Here is a 23,675-nt window from a genome sequence, read left to right on the forward strand (position 1 = left end):
GATCCGCCCACCTCAGCCTCCCAAAGTGCTGAGATTACAGGCATGAGCCACCATGCTCAGCCAACTCCTATCTTTTTTTGTTTCCATTTCCATGGAATATCTTTTTACATTCCTTTATTTTCAGTCTATGTGTGTCTTTATAGGTAAAGTACATTTCTTGTAGTCAACAGATCATTCGGTCTTGTTTTTGCATTCATTGACCAACTCTGTTTTTTTGCTGGAGGGTGTGATCCACTTACATTCAATGCTCTTATTTTATCAATAAGTAAGAACTTACTCCTGTCATTTTGTTATTTATTTTTCTGGGGGTGTGTGTGGGTGTGTGTGTGTATGTGTGTGGTCCCTCTTTTTTCTTTCCTTCCTTTCTCTCTCCCTTTTAGTGAAGGTGATTTTCTCTGCTGGTATGTTTTGGGTTCTTGCTTTTTATTTTTTGTGTATCTGTTGTATTTTTTCATTTGAGGTTACCATGAGGCTTGCAAATAATATATTATAACCCATTATTTTAAACTATGACAACAGTAATTGCACAAACTAATAAGCAAAACTAATACAAACTCTGCACTTTAACTTCATATTCACAGTTTTTAACTTATTGTTGTTTCTATTTTATTACACTATCCATGTCTGAAGTTGTTGTAGTTATTATTTATGACTGGTTTGTCTTTTCATCTTTCTACTTAAGATATGAGTACTTTACACACCACAATTACAACATTATAATATTCTGTGTTTCTCTGAGTATTTATTATTACCAGTGAGAACCTTCAGATGATTTCTTATTGTTCATTAACATTGTTTTATTTCATACTGAAGAACTCCTTTAGCATTCTTGTACAACAGATCTGGTGTTAATGAAATCTCTCAGCTCTTGTTTCTCTGGGAAAGCCTTTATATCTCCTTTTTGCTTGAAGAATATTTTAACTGAATATACTATTCTAGTATAAAAGTTTGTGGGGGGGTTTTCCTTCAGCACTTTAAATATACCATACCCCATCTCTGGGCCTGTAAGGTTTCCAGGGAAGCATCTACCGACAGATGTACTGGAATTCCATTGTAGGTTATTTGTTTCTATCTCCTTGCAATCTGTGCTTGTTTGTACCTAACCTTTTTGGGAAGGCTTTCCAGGTACTAGAAGAAACCTGGGTGTATGATCTAAGGTTACGTTCACTGAAACCATATCTGCATTAGGGGGTACCCAAGCCCAGTTATACTGTGGTTCTTGCACACTCTAGAGGTACCACTTTGATAGTTTGGGAAAAGATCTGGAAGAATTCTCTGGATTACCAGAGAGAGACTTTTGTTCTTACTTTCTCCCAAACAAATGGAGTACTTCTCTCTATGCTTAGCTACCTGGAGGTGGGGGAGGGATAACAAAAGCATCTCAGTGGCCGCCTCCACTGGGAGTATACTGGGTCAGAACTGAAGCCAAAATAACACTGGGTCTTTTGTGGGTCCAGAGATGCTGTCCAGGAGCCGGGGATTATAGTCAGAAACCTCAATAATCTACCTAGTTCTCTGTTCTACTGTGGCTGAACCAGAATACAAGCCACAAGACAAACTCCTTCCCATTCTTCCTTCTTCTGTCCCCAGGCAGAGTTGTCTCTCCCTGTGTCCACTGCCACCAAGGGCCCATGGAATGTACTGACTGGGTACTACTGATGTTCACTTAAATAAGGCCCAAGGGATCTTCAGTCTGCTTGTAGTGAATGCTGCCAGGACAGGCCTGAGACTCATGATTCTGAACACTGGGCTCCCTTCTGGCCCAGGGTAAGTCCAGAAATGCTGTGGAAAAGCCAAGGCCTAAAATTGGGTACCCCTAGAGCTGGCTGGGAGCTCTACCTTACTATGGCTGAGCTGCTATTTAAGATGCAAAACAAAGTCCCCTTTTATTCTTATATCTCTGCTTTACTCAAGCAGAAGAGTTCTCTCCTTAGAGCTCACAAATCCGTTTGCTCCAAGCACAGCATAGCACTAAGACTTGCCTAGGATTTGCAGTCATTGTGGCCTAGTAAGCCTTTCAAATTTATTTAGGATCCCAGACAGTTTGGCCCATGGTGATGAGGCTTGTAGAAACTTAAGTTCCAACCTCAGGAATGGGGAATTTCCCTCTGGCTAGGGCTAGTCTAAATGCTCCCTCTGTGGGTACTAGCTGAGTTCTTCCAACACAAAAGCCCAGTTGCTGCACTCTCCCTCCCACAAAGCACAAATTCTCTCTCCCATGCTATACAGCTACTCTTGGAGAATGGGGAAGGGAGGTGGCATCAGCAATTCAATAGTTTCTTTCCTACCATCTTCACTATGAAGTTAAAACCAGGTACTGTGATGGTTAACCTGATTTTCACTTCATATGAAGGTGCTTTTTTTGTAGACAGGTGTCAAATTTGGTGTTCCTGCCAGGAGAATGATCACTGGAGGCTTCTATTTGGTCATCTTGCTCCACAGAAAAAAAAAAGAAAATCCCAATTTTAAAATGCTTCTGGACTATATAGATTAAAATACTATACAAACTGGAGAGTAATGATTAACATACAATGTAAAGGAAAAACATTTCATGAGTTATCTTTGCCACATGACATTCCATTTTAGTTCTCTAATGACAAATAGGAAGGGCAAAAGGAATCAAGGGAGAAAGGAAAGGTAGATTAAGAAGGAAAGGTAGATTTTTAGAATTTAAAAATCTCTCTCAATACTTTCATACTGAATCATGTAGCCTGAAATATTGAAATGTAAGATAAATGATGGTGGTTCTTATCAGTTCTATTATGAGAATTATAATATTTATAATTATCTATCATGAGAATTATAATATTTATAACAGACATGTTTTAGCAGGACATTGCAGTTTTAAATATTTAGTTATGGTTGTAAGTGAAATAATTTAAATCTAAATATAAAAACTAAGGGTTCCCACATCCAGAGCTGCTGAACAGCCAAACAAGTTAAATATCTTACTGCAAAATATCTGAAGGCTAGACAACAGAACTAAGCTTGTATTTAAAACACTAAAAATGGAGGAATAATGTGTTGATACATGCTACGACATGAATGCATCTTGAAAACATTATGCTAAGTGAAAGAAGCCAGTCACAAAAGACTACATATTGTATGGTCTATTTATATAAAGTGTTCAGAATAAGTAAATCTATAGAGACAGAAAATACATTAGTAGTTGGTCAGGGCTAGGAGACAATGGAGAATATTGTGTGTGACTGTGAATAAGAATTGTATTTCCTTGGGGGGTAATGAAAATGGTTTAAAATTTCCTCTGAGTTGCACAATCCTGTGATTATACTAAAAATTATTGAATTGTATACTTAAAATGGTTAACTTGCTTAATATGTAAATTACATCCTGATAAAACTATGAATAATCATTTTGATAGTGAACTGTTATCCAATGCACAGGTAAGTTTTGCTTTGACAAAACTGGTAGTCTTGTCACCCTTGCCTCTAGTCAATGGCTTTCCTTTTTAAACACGGTAAGTAATGAGTCACCCCTGCCTCTAGTTGATGGGCTTTCCTTTTCAAACACGGTAAGTAAGAAGTTCAAGTTGTTACCCAGATCAACTTTCTTCTCTGATGAGTTATATATAGGTAGCACTGTGGAATACAGTATTATTTGAGGAATTAAAAAGAAGCATGCCAAGTCTTTGCCACAAAATGATTTTATTTTCCTATAATTGTAATCTAGACATTTGCTACTGTAGTCAATGACTCAACAAAAATATTTAAGATTTTAAAAATTGTGACCAGGCACAGTGGCTCACGCATGTAATCCCAGCACTTCTGGGAGGCCAAGGCAGATTGCCTGAGATCAGGAGTTCAAGATCAGCCTGGGAAACATGGTGAAACCCCGTATCTACAAAAAATACCAGAATTAGCTGACCATGGTGGTGTGCACCTGTGGTCCCAGCTACTTGAGAGGATGAAGTGGGAGGATAGATGAAGCCTGGAAGGTTAAGGCTGCAGTGAGCTGTGATCACACCACTGCACTCCAGCCTGGCTGGGCAGCAGAGTGAGAACCTGTCTCAAAAAAATAAAAATCTAAAAATTCTACAGATAAGTTAGTCAATGCTAAAAAAAAAATTGGTCATTTAAATCCACCCTCCTCTAGACACTGGTAGAATACAAGATGCAACAGAGAAGTAGGATCTGAGGCCAGAAACAAGGAATACAGTCAAGTGACATTAAGAATTTCCTAATGTATGTGAAGTTATCATTAGGAATTGTTTACATCTAGGTTTTCATCATTACTCTTGTAATTTGATATATTCATTCACTACATATTTATTAAGGACTTGTTATGTGATACACCCTAGGAAAGCATGGTATGCAAGAGAGACAAGGTCCTTCTGCCAGTGTTACATGTACCTGTTTCTAAAGTCCTTTACCAACTTACCATGTTTTCCACTTTCAACAGGCACATATAGAGAATATTGAAACCTACAAATCTAATCAATGAAATAACTAAATGTATTTGCCCAACTTATTCAAACTAATATAACTCCTGCCAGTATTTTATTTAATAAATGTAGACAGTCAAAATAATGTTTAAATTTTGTCTCTGTAGTGTTTTTTGACCCCCAAAAAAACATATTGGCAATACTAGAAAATGTATGGTAAACAGTATCTTTCACTACAGGTTGGGAAATGGCTTCAAATATGCTTTTTTCAAAAAAAAATACATAGGAACTGGTTAGTCTGAAAATAAAAGAAGTGCAAAAGATTATTTTATATGTGATTTTTATATGAAAATGACTATATATTAAAATAACTGTAGAAGTCATTTAATAGCTCAGATATCTCCCTATAAACATGCAATTTATTATATATTCCTAATTATACAAGTTGAGTCTGGATTTCCATTACAGTAAGATGGTCACTTCCATTCTCTCTTTGTATAGAAATGTATTTTTCAAATTCAAGGTAGCAATACTAATTGTAAATGATCTATAATACTTTCTCAGTTAATTTTCAAGTTAAAAATCCCATTTTTACATTAACTGATTAGTTTAATTCTATGCAAAATTATATTTTAAAATAAAATCTGATAGTGTGAAAAGTACGTCACTTTAATGTTCACTGCATTTCCCACAGCAAGTTTTCTTCAGTATATTTTTCTTAAGTTATATTTTCTATGTATATTATTCTGAGGTTGTTGTGAATTATTATTCACATAGTAACCAGTATGTATCAACAACTACAAGTTTCCCTTTACCTGTCCTCAACTCTGTACAAGGTAAGAATTTGATAAAGCCTTATTGTCTAATGTTTGCTATGGGGACTGATTAATTTTGATTACTAACTCTGGTACTATGTACAGTAGTATCCATTAGCTGCAGGTTTGCTTTCTGCAGTTTCAGTCATCCGCTGTCAATGGCAGTCCAAAACTATCAACTTGAAAATTTCATACATAAACAATTCATCAGTTTTAAATCGTGTGCCATTCTGAGTAACCTGATGAAATCTCAAGCTCCTGCTTCATTTCTGAGGTATATCATCCCTTTGTCCACCAGATTCATGCTGTAGGCACTACCTGCCCTTTAGTCATTGGGTAGCTGAGTAGGTTATCATTGTGCTTGTGTTCAAAGAACCCTTATTTTACTTAACAAAGGCCCTCATGATGCTGGCCATTTGGATATGTCAAAGAGAAGCCGCAAACTGCTTCCTTTAGGTGAAAAGGTGAAAGTTGTCAACCTAATAAAGAAAGAAAAAAGCCTTATGGTGAGGGTAGCTAAGATCTATAGTACAATAAGATATTCTGAGAAACAGAAAAAGACCACATTAACATCACTTCTTACATAAAATCTTGTAATTGTCCTATTTTATTATTAGTTATTGTTAATCTCTTACTGGACCTAATTAATATATTAAACTTTATTATAGGTACATATGTATGGGGGGGAAAAACATAGTATATGTAAGATTTGGTACTATCCACAGTTTCAGGGATCCATAGGGGAATGTATCCCCCTGTGGATAAGGAGGAACTACTACAGTTAAAATACTAATATGTAAACTTAAACTAGGAAGTTCATAAAAATATTTTATATTTTATTGATATCCAGTATATTCTTTTATTTTCTAAACATGATTCACGCATAGATTTTTTTTTTTAAATCCTCCAAAATACACTATCTGATTGGTACGGCAAAATCAGAAGTTTTCTTGAATCTGAAACGCATGTTTTTGAGGATTTATGCATGTGCATGCCTGTACACACATGTTGACAACAAGTAGGAAAGCTATACTGCTAATAAAAAAAGAGGAACAGAGACATTTTGGCTATGAAATTTCTATTTATCAGCTCCACCATCCATTTTCCCTCAGACAATGACTCTCATTTTTAAATATCTTCAGACTAGCCCAAAGCTTACATAACCAACAGATTGTAAAATGTGTAGGCAAACAGAGGTTAGGTTTCACATTCAGATTCTGACAACGTATATAAGTAACTAGGGACAGATACAGCAAAGGAGAAGGGCAAAAAAGAACTGTAAATTTCCAGACCTTGCCAGCCCATATAATTCATCTTCCCTTGACCTGGGATTATTAGGGCCCTGTTCCTTATCTACTTTTTTACTTCATCTGTCCTATGGTGATGATTTTCAAATCTATGTATTCTTCCCAGGTTGTTTGCTGGTATTTTAGACTTATGTGTGCAATGCCTATTTAATATAGCTACATAAGGATGCCTAATAGGTATTAAGATGAAGTAAATAACATTGCCATTTTTGATGGTCAAAATTTGAATATCAGCAATTTCACATGATTCAGACAAATATTTCCAATTTGACTGGTCCAAACAAAAATGCTTTTCTCATTCCCACCATCAAATCTCTTCTACCTCTTACACCCTCTTCTCAATAAACTGCACCATCATCCTCCAATATACTCAAGGAAAATCATGGAACTATTCAAGATTCCACTTTTCACTGACCACCACATTCAACGCATTGCAATTGAGGACAAACAGCTTCCCCTCTCACTCGGCAGCAGCAGATATCTCCCCTCTGGGATCTCTGTTTCCATTCTTGTCCCCACAGTACACATTCGACAGACCTGAAAGAGTTACCTTCATGTTTGTCCCACCCGTATGGGATCTGGGCAGGCCTACCTTCTGACGTCATTGCCCACCTCTCTGTCCTTCACTCATTACTGTTCAGGCACATTTAGACTCTTTGCCCTCATCAACAACTTCCACTATCAGTTGTCATGTGGTTGACTTGTTTCGGCTAGCACAACCTTGGTTTTAGATACCACTTACATAGGGGGACCTTCCCTGAATAGCCATTCCAAAGAGGCTGCTTTGTCAGTCCCAATCATATCACCTCATTTAAATTTTCTGCACAGCATGTATCATTACCTGTTATTTCTATTGCTTGTTTTCCCAACTGGTTGTTGGGTATCTTTCCCAGTTAGAAAGTAAACTTCATGAAAGCAGAGATTGCATCCATCTGTTTTCACTGATGGGTACAGCAGTGAAATAGAATACTAAGCACTAGCAGAGATTCAATAAACACTTTAAGAAATAAATGAATTTTTACAGGAGAAAAAGAGTTCTGACAAAAGACACTCTTGTTGGGTTGAATTTATTACATGTTCTTATAATAGTCCATTGTTAGTTGAGAATTAACTACAGTGTTTTTATTTGTATCTTCTAAAATAAGAGGAATTGTATAAAAATGAGCAAAGTTGGTATTCCAGTCAGCAAGGTACTAAAAATGATAAGTACAGAAACAAAGGCACATGTTAACAAATAAATCAAACCAAACAAGGTTGAAATTTGATTTTGCCACTCTTTAACTGTATGACATTGAAAAAGAGTTTAATTTGTCTGAACCTTATCTCATGTGTAAAATGAGGAATACACACACACACACACACACACATATACACATTATTTTAAGGACAAAATGGTGCTAAAAATCAAAATGATAATGTATGAAATGTAACTATAAAATTGCAGATGTTTAATAAAGATTCTTTTTTCCTTAAAACACCAATACACAATTGGCCACCGGATATCAGTTGATCAACTGGCTTATGATCCTAGTAAATAATATTGCTCCCTCCTATGACAGGTGTGACTATTTCGGGATGACTGAATATTTATAGAATGGTATTAATTATCTTATCTCTAATTTCCTTTATGGTTATTCCCTAAGGAGAAAAAAAAGCTACTTTTTTTTTCACTTTTCTTAGGCTATTAGATTCCTTGTGGTTGCAAATATTTTATAATGTGTTCTGGGACAACCTAATTAGATTCTTAAAAAGCCTAGCATTTTAGAGCTGAAAATCCACTGCACTTGTCCATTTCATCCTTTTGTTTCACAAACACCAGAAGGTAAAGGAGAGAGCATATGAAGTTGGTCTGAAGCACATGAAGTTGGTCTGAAGTTGGTCGGTTATAGAGCCAAAACAGAAACACTAAACTGTTTCAACTAAAAATTCTTCATATATAGATCCATGTATCCATTTGGAAATATAAAAGTTACCTTGATGTTCAATTGTCATTTTTACAAAAATGCTCTGATTTTTGTAAGATACAACAAATAAAAACTCTGTAGTTAATTCTACACTAACAATGGGCTGATATAAGAGCATATAATAAGCCCAACTCAACAAGAATGTCTTTTTCCTGAATTCTGTGACTTATAAGAAGGAAGCTAAAAGGAAGCTTGAAGATCCTACCACACTTGTGACCTTAAAGAAAGGGTCAGCCACCAGCAGTTTAATAGTTTCAGCTGAGGACACTAATTGCACTACAAAAGAACAACAACAAAACTCAAGCTAAAGTTTTTCAAGAGCTAAAATGCATTGGACATGTTTATCCTAAAAACATAATGAAAATCATTTTTTAAATGTCATTCACAATTTTAAAACTATGTGAACAAGTAGGACTTTCATGATGTTTAACAGTCCCTTCATTTTTCTCTCTAAAAATTCAGAATAATATAATCTCTAGTACATAAAATAATCAGCATCAGATATATCACTTTTGTATTTAAAATTAAAAGTAGCTACATTTGTTGAGCATCATTTTAATGCCAGTTACTTTTTCATTCATTATTAAAGTTAATCCTCACAAAAACCTTACATGAAGAGATAGTATTATTTTTATTGTGTAGGTGAAGAAGCATCTTAATGAGATTACTCAGTGTGGCTAAATTCACAGAGCTAATGATAGACTGGAATTCAAACCAAGGCCATGCGATTCTAACGCTCATTTTCCATACACCTGTCTATGATGCCTCTAAACATATTTCTAAGCAATTTTTATGACATATACATTTCTATACTGATATGGCTAGGCTTTGTGTTCCCACCCAAATCTCATTGTCAATTGTAATCCCGAGGTGTTGAGGGAGAGAACTAGTGAGAAGTGATTGGATCATGGGGGTTGTTTCCCCCATGCTGTTTTCATAATAGTGAGTGAACTCTCCTGTTATCTGATGGTTTTAAAAAGTTTTTCCTGCATGCTCACTCTCTCTCTCCCGCCACCAGGTGATGAAAGTCTTTGCTTCCCCTTGACCTTCCTCGTGATTTTAAGTTTCTTGAAGCCTCCCAGCCATGTGTAATTGCGAGTCAATTAAACCTCTTTCCTTTATAAATTACCCAGTCTCATGTATTTCTTTATGGCAGCGTGAGAACAGACTAATACATGGATCTTTCTAGCAAAGCATTTAACCTCTGCCTGATAATATCACAATACTTCCTTATTTTAAAAAATTGATAAATGTTTATAATACTGGACCATTTGTCAGGGCACTTACTGATGAGAATGCAATATTTCTTATTCTAAACTAGTAAATTTGCATATTATAATAGACTAATCCTGTCAAGTTTAGAAACTCCATGAGTCCATTAAGCAGCTACTTGTTACATTTAGCAAAACTCTATTTCACAATTTTCTCTCCACTCACAACAATCAGATGTTTAATCTACAATATGTATTAAATAACCTCTGTGTGCAGCCTCTCTCGTTAAGAGAAAATGATAATACAACCTTTAAGAAACTCTTTTTCTAACTGGAGAAGCATGATAAATAATTCTAAAAATACTCAAAATATTCATTGGCATAATAAGATACAGGAAACAAAAAGAAATTTGATTATTCACTATTGCGATAATTATTTTCATTTATATTCTAGTAAAGAAGCAAAGTTTAATAAGTATCTATAAATAAGCCACAACATTGAAATAAACACACTTAATTTTTGTTATGTGTATCAAGAGGTTAGTGGGAAAATACCAGTGAGGGCTACAACAGCAAAAAGAAGGTTCCCACTTGTAAGAAAAGTAATTATTATTTTTTAAATTATAATGTATTCACCCTGCTTATTTATGTCATATTTCAGTTTTTTCACCTGTGTATGCCCTTTAGGGAAAACACATAGTAAAAGTTAAGTGGCTGTATATGTAATGGAAATTACCAGCTGAGGGCTGATATGGTGGCACACCCCTGTAACCCCAGCACTCTGGGAGGTTGAGGCTGTAGGATCACTTGAGGCCAGGAGTTTGAGACCAGCCTGGGCAATAAAGCAAGAGCCCCTCCACAATAAAAAATAAAAACAGAACTGGCATACTGATATGTACTTGCAGTCCTAGCTGCTTGGGAGGCTGAGGCAGGATTGCTTCAGCCCAGGAGTTGGAAGTTGCAGTTGCAGGGAACTATGACCACACTACTGCACTTCAGCCTGGACAACAGACTGAGATCCTGTTTCTTAAAAAAAGAAAAGAACGAGAGAGAATCAGAGACAGATCAACTAGCTGAATAGTCACACTTTAAATTCCACATGGAATTTATGAAATTATCAAGTCCCTAACACATCAAGAACCAAACAGTTTCACTATTTTTAACTTTTAGGAGCCACACCATGGAGTAGAAAGGGCCTGAGCTTTGAGGATCTGCAATCCAAGATTTGTATCTCTGTTCATTATTTTGGGCTGTTTGACCCTGTACAAGTCTCTTGTGTCTCAACTTGTATTTAAAACTTATAAGAGGTCCAGAATAATTTACATCTTAGAGGAATAGTAAAATGATTAGTAAAGACAACTAATTCTGTGCATATCAATCACATGCCTAGCAGACACTCAATAAATGCACTCTATAATTACTTGTTAACCTTTATAACCAAAGGAAAAAACAACTCTTTTTTAAGCTTAGTTTTCACAGAGCCATGGAAATAATGCATTTTGTGGTCATCTGCTAATTGATAGCTTACCACATTGTTTACTAGGTTCATGTTCTTGTCCATTATTTTAGTCTATTATTTTATTATCTCTTTAATATACTCTTATTATCATTATCCCTTTCATGTGTTTTTTTGTTCTAAATAAATTGTGGACTTTTGACTCAATTACTTTGTACATTTATTGGTACTGTTGCATAAAAATATCAAAAGTTTAAAAGCTATAGATTTTAAGTTCATTAACCTTGGGAATAGTGCGTAAGAGTACTCCTAGGTCCACTACATTTATGCCCTATGTTTTGGGTTTTTTGTTTGTTTGTTTGTTTGTTTGTTTGTTTGTTTGTTTGTTTGTTTGAGACGGAGTCTTGCCCTGTTACCCAGGCTGGAGTGCAGTGGCATGATCTTGGCTCACTGTAACCTCTGCCTCCTGGGCTCAGACGATTCTCCTGCCTCAGCCTCCCAAGTAGCTGGGATTACAGGCATGCACCACCATGCCCAGTTAATATATTTTTATTTTTAATAGAAATGAGGTTTCACCATGTTGGCCAGGCTGGTCTTGAACTCCTGACCTCAAGTGATGTGCCCACCTTGGCCTTCCAAAGTGCCTGGATTACAGGTGTGAGCCACTGTGCCTGGCCTATGCTCTGTTAGTTTCATGGCAGATAAACGTAAATTCATTCATAAATCTTAAATTAAGAGTTAGTAGATTTCACCTTTATGTTAGAAGATTTTTAGAAAATCATTTCATACTAAAGCATATTTCTTGTCCTATAATCGTTCCATTATTAATTTTATAGATATGGATCATAATAGTTTTTAGGGCATCAACTATTTTCCATACTACAATTAAATCATTGGTACTTAACTATTAGTTTCTCAATGTCAGTGTTCCTGCAACACTCTTAAAAATGTAATTGCTAACAATTTATCTGTTGGATTTATTCATGCTGGAATTTTTTTTTAACCATGTATACCCCTTTCCTTCTTTTACCTAAAGAAAAAAAAATGGCACCCGAAGGAAAGATTACAAATCCAAAGCAAATTTTCAAAGCTATAATAGTATTTCTGTAAAAGATTATTTTTTTTTTTAAGAAAGAATAATCCATGTGTAACAAAACTGTTCTGGCTGCTAGGAAAACAAAATGTGCTTGCCATTTGTAATTCCTATGTTAAAGCAACAATAGACATAAATACTATGAATGATTTAGCATCTAACTGTTACTGTGGTTCATAATAAATCACCGTTATCCAAAATTATTAATATGTATCTTTTCAAAGATCATATTGGATACCTGCATGCACCTGTCTACCTGTCTCTTACAAATATATAATATATAATAGATGGCAACTCATTCATACATGATTACAACAATATATGAACATGAAAGCAAATGATAGCGCCTATAAAGCACCAGAAAGCAGTCACTAATTACTTTTTCTCACCTAAACCACAATAATGGTTGTACTAATCGCTGAGAAAAAAAATGACTGACTAGTAGCAAATTGATCTACGTGCCTGCATGTTCCTTACTGCCCTAAAATCAATATTGCTCTTTAGCTTTGTGAAATGAACCATGTGCTATTACTAGTGCACACTCTGGGGGTAAACAGTTTCCTCATAATTCATGGTGTATCTACTAGACTCGTTCTAATTAAAACCATTCAGATCACTTTTATGAGCAAATAAAAGTGATCTGAATGGTTTTAATTAGAACAGAGTCTACTGATACACCATGAATTCCTTCAACTAAAGCTACTATGGTATATGTAGACGGGCTTTCATTCCCTCTGCAGCAAGCTATAGGTGGTATGTTTGAAGGATATGGTGAAAAATAAGCACAGGCCTAAGTTCAGCTACTAAAAACAAGGATAAAGTCATTGATCAAGGTGGACAGTGCAAGGGTCTAAAATTAGGCACCTGAAAGCAACATGACATTTTTAAAGCATTTAGAGTTGTCATTTTTGCCATAATATTAGCTTTATCCAGCACCTAAATATAAAGCAATGTGTGCCAGTTATGAATTAATTGTCTCCAGTTCCAAATGCACCTTTCAATAAATATATGTCCTGTGATCATAGATAGAATTCTTTTAAGTATTTCTTCTTTACAATGAGCATAATGCTGAATGTTCCCAGGAAAGGAGGGACACTGCAAGAGGAAGGGGCTCTTCCATGTTTTCTGTTGACATGGGAGTCAGTGATTTGGGTAGAGTTATGAGGACATTCAGTGGAACACTACCAAGCCATGTGCTTTCTTGCCAATCTTGCTGTTGCAAGCTAGAGACAAGGCCCTCTCCAGAAAGAAATACCCATCAGAGTTAGAATTCCCTCTGTAGGCTTGTGGGCCACCTACTTCAACCCCCACCCCCAGCAGTCCTCCTGAGTCCACTGCAGGGCCCATACTCTTCGCTAGAGGGTGCCCATATCCTCTGAAACACAGCCACTGGTTTGGTTACCCATTCCCTGCCTGTTTACTGGCCACCAGCTTGCCCCATGACTACTGGCCATCTCCAGATGCTCAGCCAAACTTAATAATGTCTCTGCTCTCCAGTGAGATGAATTTCACCGTCTCTTTATGACCTGATCCTCTTCCAAATTTGTCAATCTTTGGCTACACTCCTTTTGCTCCAAGGTACTACTTAGGTTTCTCTATATGTTATAGGCAAGTTACTCTTTTGTCATACTTTAATAATATTTTAGATTAAACTCACTTGTTTAATCTACTGTGTGGTTTTTCTCTTCAAACTGGGCTAGCTGATACACAATTCTTCCAAAACCTGGCATCAAATCAATCTGATTATGATTCACATTTTGAAACAATTATAAGCTACAACTAAGAACAAATAAAAATACAGAATTGGGGCAGGTGCAGGTCATGCCTATAAACCCAGTACTTTGGGAGACTGAAGCAGGAGTCACTTGAGACCAGGTGTTTGAGATTAGACTGAGCAACAATGTGAGAGACCATCTTTACAAAAAATTTAAAAATAATTAGCTGGGCATAGTGGTGCATACCTGTAGTCTTAAGCTACTTGGGAAGCTAAGGCAGGAGGATTATTTGTGCCCAGGAATCCAAAGCTGCAGTGAACCGTAATTGGACCACTGCTCTCCAGCCTAGGTGACAGAGTAAAACTGCCTCTAATAGATATATAATTGATCAATCTATTTAAAAAGAAAAATTTGTTAACTACACATTACAATATCAAGTAAATGAATTATTTTGAATATTAGCTAATAGTAGGGCTTACATTTCAAATACACAGTGGCAATTTTTTACATTAATGTGCTGATCTTTCTATGTCAAAAATCAATGCATAAAGTGCAGTACATGTCTCAGTGTCACTGAAGTGATCAATATCCCTGGCCATAGCCTTCAAAAGTGGTGTTGTTACATAGATTAACTCCTATGGGAAGTATATTTATTGTTCCCTAATTAATGTCCAAGGGTGCTTTTAACTATGTTAACTACTCAAAAAAAATGTGTTTTTGTTATTGACTAAAGCTTTCTGGGTAGGCACGGTGGCTCACACCTGTAATCCCAGCATTTTGGAAGGCTGAAGCAGGCGGGTCACCTGAGGTCAGGTGTTCAAGACCAGCCTGGCCAACATGGTAAAACCTCATCTCTACTAAAAATACAAAAATTAGCTGGGCATGGTGGTGGTGCCTGTAATCCCAGCTACTCAGGAAGCTGAGGCAGGAGAATCTCTTGAGCCTGGGAGGTGGAGGTTGCAGTGAACCAAGATCACACCATTGCACTCCAGTTTTGGCCACCAAGTGAGACTCTATCTCAAAAAAAAAAAAAAAAAAAAAAACTAATCCTACAGGAAATCTATCAAGCTAATATTTTAAAAGGACTGTTTTCTGAAGACTTCATTCCTCATAGAGTTCCATTACAGACAAAACAAAAGAAAATCCAAAAGCAAATGTTCTTTATAGTATTACAGAGATCATATTGTTCAAACAGTGCATCCTTGATTATTTCACATGTATGTGTGCGTATGTGCGCACGTGTTGCAGGGGTGTGGGCAGGAAGTGGTAGGTACCCACGGCAGAAAAAGTCCCATTCATCCAGGACAGCTCTGTTTCCAGGGCAGTATCACCTGACTATGGAAAATAGTTTGGGGTTAAAAACAAAAGCAGTAACAAAACGTGCATTCTAGGCACAATATTTCATGGAAAATGTTAGCTGTTTCATTATTGTATTTGGCAAAGCTTGTTTTTCCCATGTGACTCTTCAATACCATTTGTACAATGCCAGACTGAGCTCTCTAATGCCTCACAAGCTTTACTTCATTAAGAACTTTTTGTAATCTAAAGGAAACATGTTGTGAAGACCTTAATAAGGTATGCAACAGAAGCAATGATTAACAGACCCCCAGACTACTTGATCCATGCCATTCCTGGAGTGGATTGTTGAATATCACCGAATCCCTGCCTCCCCGTTAGCCCAGATAAACAATTGAAGTTATATAAGGTACAAGGGCTTCAAAAAAAGGTTTGACTTTTTGAGCTATAGTAATTATTTTTTTACAAACAATGTATTTTGACAGCATTTTCCTTTTCTTATCAGCATCCCAGGATTAATATAGGTTCTCATTACCAGCACCTAGCTCAGGAATTCTCTGTTTCTGCTGTTGAAGGCTCTGATAAACATACAATCATTTTCACAAACACTCTAGGGAGCAGGACACACAATTTTGATTAAGAAAACTGTTGAATATTAACTAGCAGTGCTCACTGAGACAATAGCTGAGCAACTTGTCCTCAAAAAACACACTATACTAAACCTATTCTCAGGGAAAAATGTTGGTGTTTGACAGCTGCCACTGCTCTGGAAACCTAGAATGCATCTTGTTATGGTAGTAGGCTTTAAATAAAATCACCATGATTAAGGTGCTGTCATTATTTCAATTTAAAGTTCTCCTTTCACAGTTTAATAAATTCAGACATTAAAAAGAAAAAAAATCTACCCTGTAGTAGAATTCAGTTGAGAATTGAATACTGGCTTCATATATGGGTAGATTGTGGGCCTTCCATTTCCAAAGACTCCCCAAATAGTTTATGGCTTTAATTGATTATTTCTCAAATTGTTATTTTGTCTTGTTTTAATTTTTAAGAATGTATGAATTAAAATTTTCTGTGATCTATACAATAAAGAATAAAATTGATATTAATCTTTTAAAAAATTTTTGGAAAAGCTATTGAGAAACACTGCAAAGGAAGAGCTCTGAATTCATCTACTTTCAAATCTCATATGCTTAAACAGGTTTAGAGAATAAGAAAAAAAGTCTATCTAGAAAAAAACTCTAAGCACAGCACAAAGAGTTCTTACAGATACTGTTAAAAGGAAATGAAAACATTAAATGCAGATGACAGAGGGGATATTAAGTGCTAATAAACACTAATATTTATACATGCCATTTGTCTTCCTACAAATTTCAAAGTTCTTACTCTACAATTTGAAGTACATTAAGAGGACATTAGCATCTTCATGCAGACAAGAGACAGAAATTCCCATTAAAAACTAAAAATGGAGGCTCAGAAATGTAAGACAATTATATCTCATTTCTCTCTGCACTGCTTTCTCACCTTTATTTTACCTGTAAATAAAGTTCTTTACAATGTACTTTGGTATGTAGCTCACAAAATGTAACAAAACCCATATCCATATAGAGATGTTTGAACACAGTAATATCACTGTTTGCATCATATACGAACACATTTTTCTTTCATTCTAACTTTAATATTAAGAATACCTAATTAATTAAAAAGAAAAATGCACACTAAATATATACACATATACACACACATAGAGGACACATATACATAAACAATATGATAACATCTAACATGTTAGGATAACTTTAAATATAAATACATCTCAATATTCTCATATTTAAATTTTTTAATAAAATTACATTCCAAAAAAAATTTTCTCATGAAATTTGCTGAAAAAAAAATTAGAGTTCTAGATGCAAATTCATTCCACAAATCAACAGATTTGGAAAACCAAAAACCTCACCCTATTCTAAATGCATATTATTTACCAATCCCCATATTCTCAATTTGAAGAAATAACAAAACTCTCAATCCTTATTATACCAGGTGGGATAAAAACACAAACTTTCATTGTACTCAAACAAGAAAACAGATTATTTTGCTATTAAGAAAAAATAAAATATTCTTTGATGCAGAGTATCTTCATCAAGATTTTAATACAACTTTTTTTAACCCCCAACCCCCTGCCCCTCTAGACTACTGTTAAAAAAATTTTTTAAAGCATCTGACATAGAACTCAGAGCTCTTTTCTCCCCATATGCTTTACTCAATTAAAAAAAATTCAAACAGCCTTTTGCTTTCAGTTAAGACAATAAAGAATTCAACAATGTAAGATTTTTTTCCTCCAGTTAAAAATTCTTTATTTTAGCCAGGTGCAGTGGCTCACGCCTGTCACCCCAACATTTTGTGATGTCATGGTGGGAGGATTGCTTGAGCTCAGGAGTTCAAGAACAGCCTGAGCAACTTAGGGAGACCCCCATCTCTACAAAAGTTATAAATTAGCCAGCCATTCTGCATGCATCTGTAGTCCCAGCTACTTGGGGGCACTGAGGTGAGGGGATGTCTTGAGCCTGGGAGATTCAAGCTACAGTGAGCCATGATCATGCCACTGCACTCCAGCCTGGAACACAGTGAGACAAAGTCAAAAAAAAAAAAAACCCTACTTTGCACATTTGTAATAAATAAAGTTTTATAAATTTGGATGCTCATTTCTTATTTTCCAGCTTTGATAGCATATTACCCTTCTTGTGAGTTAGGGTTGGAAGCAAAAGTAAAAAGTAAACCACTCCCACTAATAAAATCATCTTGTCCCTCAGTAAGCGTTTTGATATGAGGTATATGAATTATTGATAGAGCTTCAACGATAGATCTGAATTTTTGAGTGCTAGTAATTTTATTTTTAAAAAGCACACTGAAACCACTCTCGGTTAACACCAAAGTTATTTATACTTGCATAGAAATTCTTAAATAATTATCATGGTTCAATTTTTGCACAGATAACTAAGTGTAAATTTCTATGTATTGAGGATTATAAAATGAGAGTGCTTTCTTTCTTTCAAACTAAAATATCTAATGTAGTTAAGGCTAAATTATGTTCATTCTAGGGTTCTAGTGTTTATGTTCCTGTTTCCAGGGCTAGTGGAGCATTGCACGAAATAAGAAAGAGCCTCTGGGAAAAGAAATCTCAGAGGAAAAGGGAAAAGAAAAATGAGGTACACATGTTTGGTTCAAAGCCAGCTGTCCCAGATGCTAGGGAAGATAAAACATACCTCCAATTGCCTTCTATCCCAGGCTTCATGGGCTTAAGCTTGAGTCCTAAGGCAAAGGATCTACAGGTAATGAGCAAGTGAAATCTAAAAGCAGCTGCTTATCTACAGAATCACCCTGGGACATGGAAAGCCCAAGGCATCAGCAGAATTGGCACTGGCAACAGCAGGGCTTGCAGTGTTGGCAGCAGCACTAATGACAGCAGTGGTGCAGTTAGTGATAACAATGCATTTGGCAGCAGTAAGAGTTCCTTTAACTCCTTATACATCAGCTCCCTGCACCTTGAGCATCCACAACCCAAGTCTCGATGGTAACAGAGATGGCAGAAAACACTACAAGCTGTAGCAGCAGCAGTTTCTTCTGTGCTGATCAGGAGCACTTTTGTCTCTCCATGACTCAGAGCAGAGAGCACAGGAAAAGAAGTAGGAGCACAGAAAAGTCAAGGTAACATAGTGGGCATGATGGTATGGATCTTGCAGCCAGCCATAGCTGCGTTAAAACCAAGGACTGCCATTTAATATATCGCATAATTTTTAAAAGTGAACTACAGTGGCACTGGCCACATTATTTAACCTCTCTATGCCTCAAATTTGTTGCGTATAAGATGGAGATAATAACAGTTCCCATCTAATATGATTGTGATAATGTCTAATGAGATAACTTAAATAAATAACTTAGCAGAGTACCCGGCAGATAACAGGGACTCAATAATGATCAGCTCTAAAAATGTGGAGGGCAACTCAAAAGCTGTGTGCTGTCAGGCCTATTTCTTCCCACTAGGTCTTACACAATATATCAATGTACTCTAAAAGTAATTTCAAAAGAATAAGAGAGGTTGGGCTGGGTGCAGTGGCTCACACCTGTAATTCCAGCACTTTGGGAGGCTGAGGCGGGCAGATCATCTGAGGTCAAGAAGTCAAGACCAGCCTAGCCAACATGGTGAAACCTTGTCTCTACTAAAAATACAAAAATTAGCTGGGTGTGGTGGTGGGCGCCTGTAATTCCAGCTACTCAGGAGACTGAGGCAAGAGAATTTCTTGAGCCGGGGAGAGGACGTTGCAGTGAGCCAAGTTTACACATTGCAGCTCCAGACTGGGCAACAAGAGCGAGACTCCATCTCAAAAAAAAAAAGAAAAAAAGAAAAAGAAAAAACAAAGAAGGAAAGAGAGAGGTGGGTGTACGCAGAGGCCCACCCAGAAAAATGTCATATTTGTGTAGTTATTTTTGCCCTAGATCTCCCTATATAAATACAAGAGGTCTGGGAATACACAGGCTGCCTAATATCATATTTTCTGATTTTATAATTTCAAACCTCCAAAGTATTTGTTTTCCATTCACACACACATATACATATACATATACATATATATATTTTATTGCACTTTAGGTTCTGGGGTACATGTGCAGAACACGCAGGATTGTTGCATAGGGGCATACATGGCAATTTGGTTTGGTGCCTCCATACCCCTGGTCACCTATATCTGGCATTTCTTCCCATGTTATCTCTCCCCAACCTCCCTACCCCCACTGTCCCTCCTCTATTCCCCCACAACAGACCTCAGTGTGTGATGCTCCCCTCCCCGTGTCCATGTGTTCTCATTGTTCAACACCTGCCTGTGAGTGAGAACATGTGGTGTTTGATTTTCTGTTCTTGTGTCAGTTTGCTGAGAATAATGGTTTCCAGATTCATCCATGTCCCTACAAAGGACACGAACTCATTGCATTTTACGGCTGCATAGTATTCCACGGTGTATATGTGCCACATATTCCTTGTCCAGTCTATCATCGATAGGCATTTGGGTTGTTTCCAGGTCTTTGCTATTGTAAACAGTGCTACAGTGAACATAAGTGTGCATGCGTCTTTATAACAGAATGATTTATAATCCTATGGATATATACCCAGTAATGGAATTGCTGGATCAAATGGAATTTCTATTTCTATGTTCACTTCATGCAACTCAAGATTAAGAATTAAATTTCAGCACATTTTAATAGAAAAAATACATGTAAGAAAGGCATAATTTAATAGTATCCTTATTTCAAACTTATTTTTATTATTTAAGTTAGTTGTTATGACCTAATTATCCAAGATCTGACTGCATCATTCATATTGATGCATGTTAGAACAAAATAAAAAAAATTTCAAATGATAATAGCACCATGATTTCTACTCCTCTTTTTATAATTATTTTCAATGTTAGTGCTACTTACTCAGAAAATTCCTCATAGCTGAATACATGTTGCAAAGACCTTAATTTAAATAGATGTCTTTTACTAAATACTAATGTATTTCCACCTTTTGTGTTATGTTTAGCAGATTCAAATGACTCTATGTGGTTACAAATATTAGGAAGTACAATAAATTTTTAGGATCACAAGATAAATGCAATTTTGCAATTCAGCAGAAAACAGATTTTCCAAAGTATAAAGTTGGTGATTTAGACAGGTGTTTTTTCTACCTTAAAAGGCATCTCGTGCAGTAAAACACACTAGGTTTTCTTAGAATTGATGTAAATGATTATCCAACTCTACCTAGAAGCAAACAAGCTACAGATCACATTACATGGTTGTCGAATTGGAAGAGACCTTGAAACTCTTCTAATCTGACATATTTGCCATTTTAGTTCTACTTCATCTTGCTTAGAAGTAGATGCTGAGCCAGAGTTAGAAGTGCAAGATTACTGGAGAGTAACACCAGGAAAGATAAAGATGAAGGAAAAAGTATTATGTATGGAAAGCCTTCAGACCACAAGGCAGATCTGACATTTGTGAGGTGAAATAAGAGGGTAAGAAGACTTAGACATGGAGAACAACATGCGTAATGCAATACATATTCCATAATGTCTACTAACCAATGTGGCACTCTGCCAAAAAGACAACTTGTCAAGTGAATACTACATTGGAAGAAATGGCCAGGTCTCTAGTATCCCATCATGCTCAGTCATTGGCTGGGAGATGATCTGAAAAAGCACAACCTTAGCTTGAATCCTGCAAAGGATTCTAAAGGTTGGGACCCAAGACCTATCATCTACCTGTATTCCTCATAGCTGAAGAACAAGTTCTTTCTTTAAGGAAGATCAAGAAGCATGCCTCCACAACAACCACATACCTCAACAAGGTGGAAAGCCCCTTTGTGCAGCACCTGTAATAAAAGCTTCATCACATTGAAATTAAATGTATTTATTCACATGTCGATTCTCAATGTGTTTTATCTTTCCATTCCTTGAATTCTCAAAACCAACTATATTCCCCTTGCAAAAGCAGCCTTCTGATAGTTGAAATTAATTTTCTTATGCCAATTGAATCTTCACTTGTCTAATTTTAACACCCCATATCCCTCATAATTTATTTCCCTTTCCTAGAGGAACTATAACCTCACCTTGCCTGAGGGCTCAGTATCTTGGGATGGGAACAGAGATGACAAAAACTAACACTCAGTGTTCAGTACATGGAGATGAAGTAAATGCATAAGTCACTGAGTATTTCAAATATCTATTTCTATGAAACAAACCACTCCCAGATTTAATGGCTTAACACAACTGCGTATCTAATTATGGTTTACAGTTGAGCAAGGCTCAGCTGACTGGCTTTTCTGCTGATCTCACATAGGTCATTAATGCAGTAGCAATCTTTTACAGACTCATTTGGGGCTGAAATCCAAAATGACCCCATTCACACACCTGGTGATTCCTAACTAGGCAAGCATCTCTCTCACTCTCCTCATAGCATCTCTAATAGAGTATCCAATCACATTACATGATAGCCTAGGGGTTCAAGAGAGTGAAGGTGATGGCTGCCAGGCCTTTTAAAGCTGAGGCCCATAACTGATACAGCATTACATACACCACACTGTATTAGTCAAAACAAGACACAAGTTTATTTCCTGGATTCAACAGGAGGAAAAATAGATCCCACTTCTTGACGAGAGAAGCAGCAAAACATCTGTGGCCAATTTTAATCCACCAGTGAAGCAAAGCTATTATCTAACCTGGAGCATATCTAAAACATCAATCTCCAGGGAATGAAAAGAGACAAAAATGAGGGAAAAAGCAATGGATCAACAAGTAGAGATGGCCTAGCCAAAGCAAGTAGGTTCTATACCAAAAGCAGGAGAGACAAATCCAGCAATAACCTAACTGTATAGCTTTAGAATCTTATTGCTATAAGACCAAAGACTAGTTCCAGTACTTATGACATTAGCCTAGTTCCATAGCCTCTATAAGCCTCTACTTTCTCAATTGCCAAATAGAGTATATAACGTCCACCTCTCAGGTTGTCGTGAGACTCAAATGAGATTATGGATCTGTAAAAATCTGTCCCACTCAAGAGTGGAGGCTGTAGTTGAGGTTGTTTTTTTTTTTTTTTTTTCTCCCATTTTCATCTTCTTCTTAACTTTAGAAGAGGTAACTGAAAGTCACTTTAGGCTGGGCATGGTGGCTCATTCCTGTAATCTCAGCACTTTAGGAGGCTGTGGTGGGCAGAAGGCTTAAGCCCAGGAGTTTGAGACCAGCCCAGGAAACATGCACAACCTTGTCTCTACAAAAGGGTATGGTGGCATGCATCTGTAGTCCCAAATACTCAGGAGGCTTATGTGGGAAGATAGCTTGAACCCAGGGAGGTCAAGGATACAGTTAGCCGTGATCATGCCAATGCACTCCAGCCTGTCTCTTTGAGACAGAGTGAGAACTGTCTCAAAGGAAAAAAAGAAGCCATTTTAGACTCAGTAAGAGTAGAAGCAGAATGAGTAGAACCAGATTTTACAGGGTCTTAAGGGCCTGTCTTATGATTAGCAAGTTGTATATGTGAGAGGGATAAGGGCCTCTGAACCACTGAGAGCTGCTGGAGTACACAGGCCAGGAACTAGAAGCCTCCAGTGTTCTTGGAAAATATTCAGAGTCACTGAGAAATATACTAATAAGAAATATACTACTAATAATACATTAAATATAATCCTGCCTTTATGGAGCCCTTGCAGTACTAAAACTGGCACATCCCTCTGCATCAGTTTTAAATTAAAAATACTACCATTTGTTGATTCAAAAAAATCTGTTTTGAGTGTCTATTACCTGCCAAACATTACACATTAACTGTGGAAAAGTCAGAAATCCCTTTTTCCATTGAATGTATCTTAAATCAAGTGTGAAATAAAACATAA

The 23,675-nt window shown here is 36.5% G+C and overlaps 1 protein-coding gene across 18 annotated transcripts in view; it reads right to left on the reverse strand.

The window, feature by feature from the left end:
- CCSER1 (coiled-coil serine rich protein 1) overlaps positions 1-23,675 on the reverse strand; it is a 1,385,530-nt gene that overhangs the window by 1,273,214 nt on the left and 88,641 nt on the right. The gene's annotated exons all lie outside the window — the stretch shown is intronic.

Source organism: Callithrix jacchus, chromosome 3 (assembly GCF_049354715.1).
Source record: "Callithrix jacchus isolate 240 chromosome 3, calJac240_pri, whole genome shotgun sequence".
In the NCBI taxonomy this organism is placed as follows: domain Eukaryota; kingdom Metazoa; phylum Chordata; class Mammalia; order Primates; family Cebidae; genus Callithrix; species Callithrix jacchus.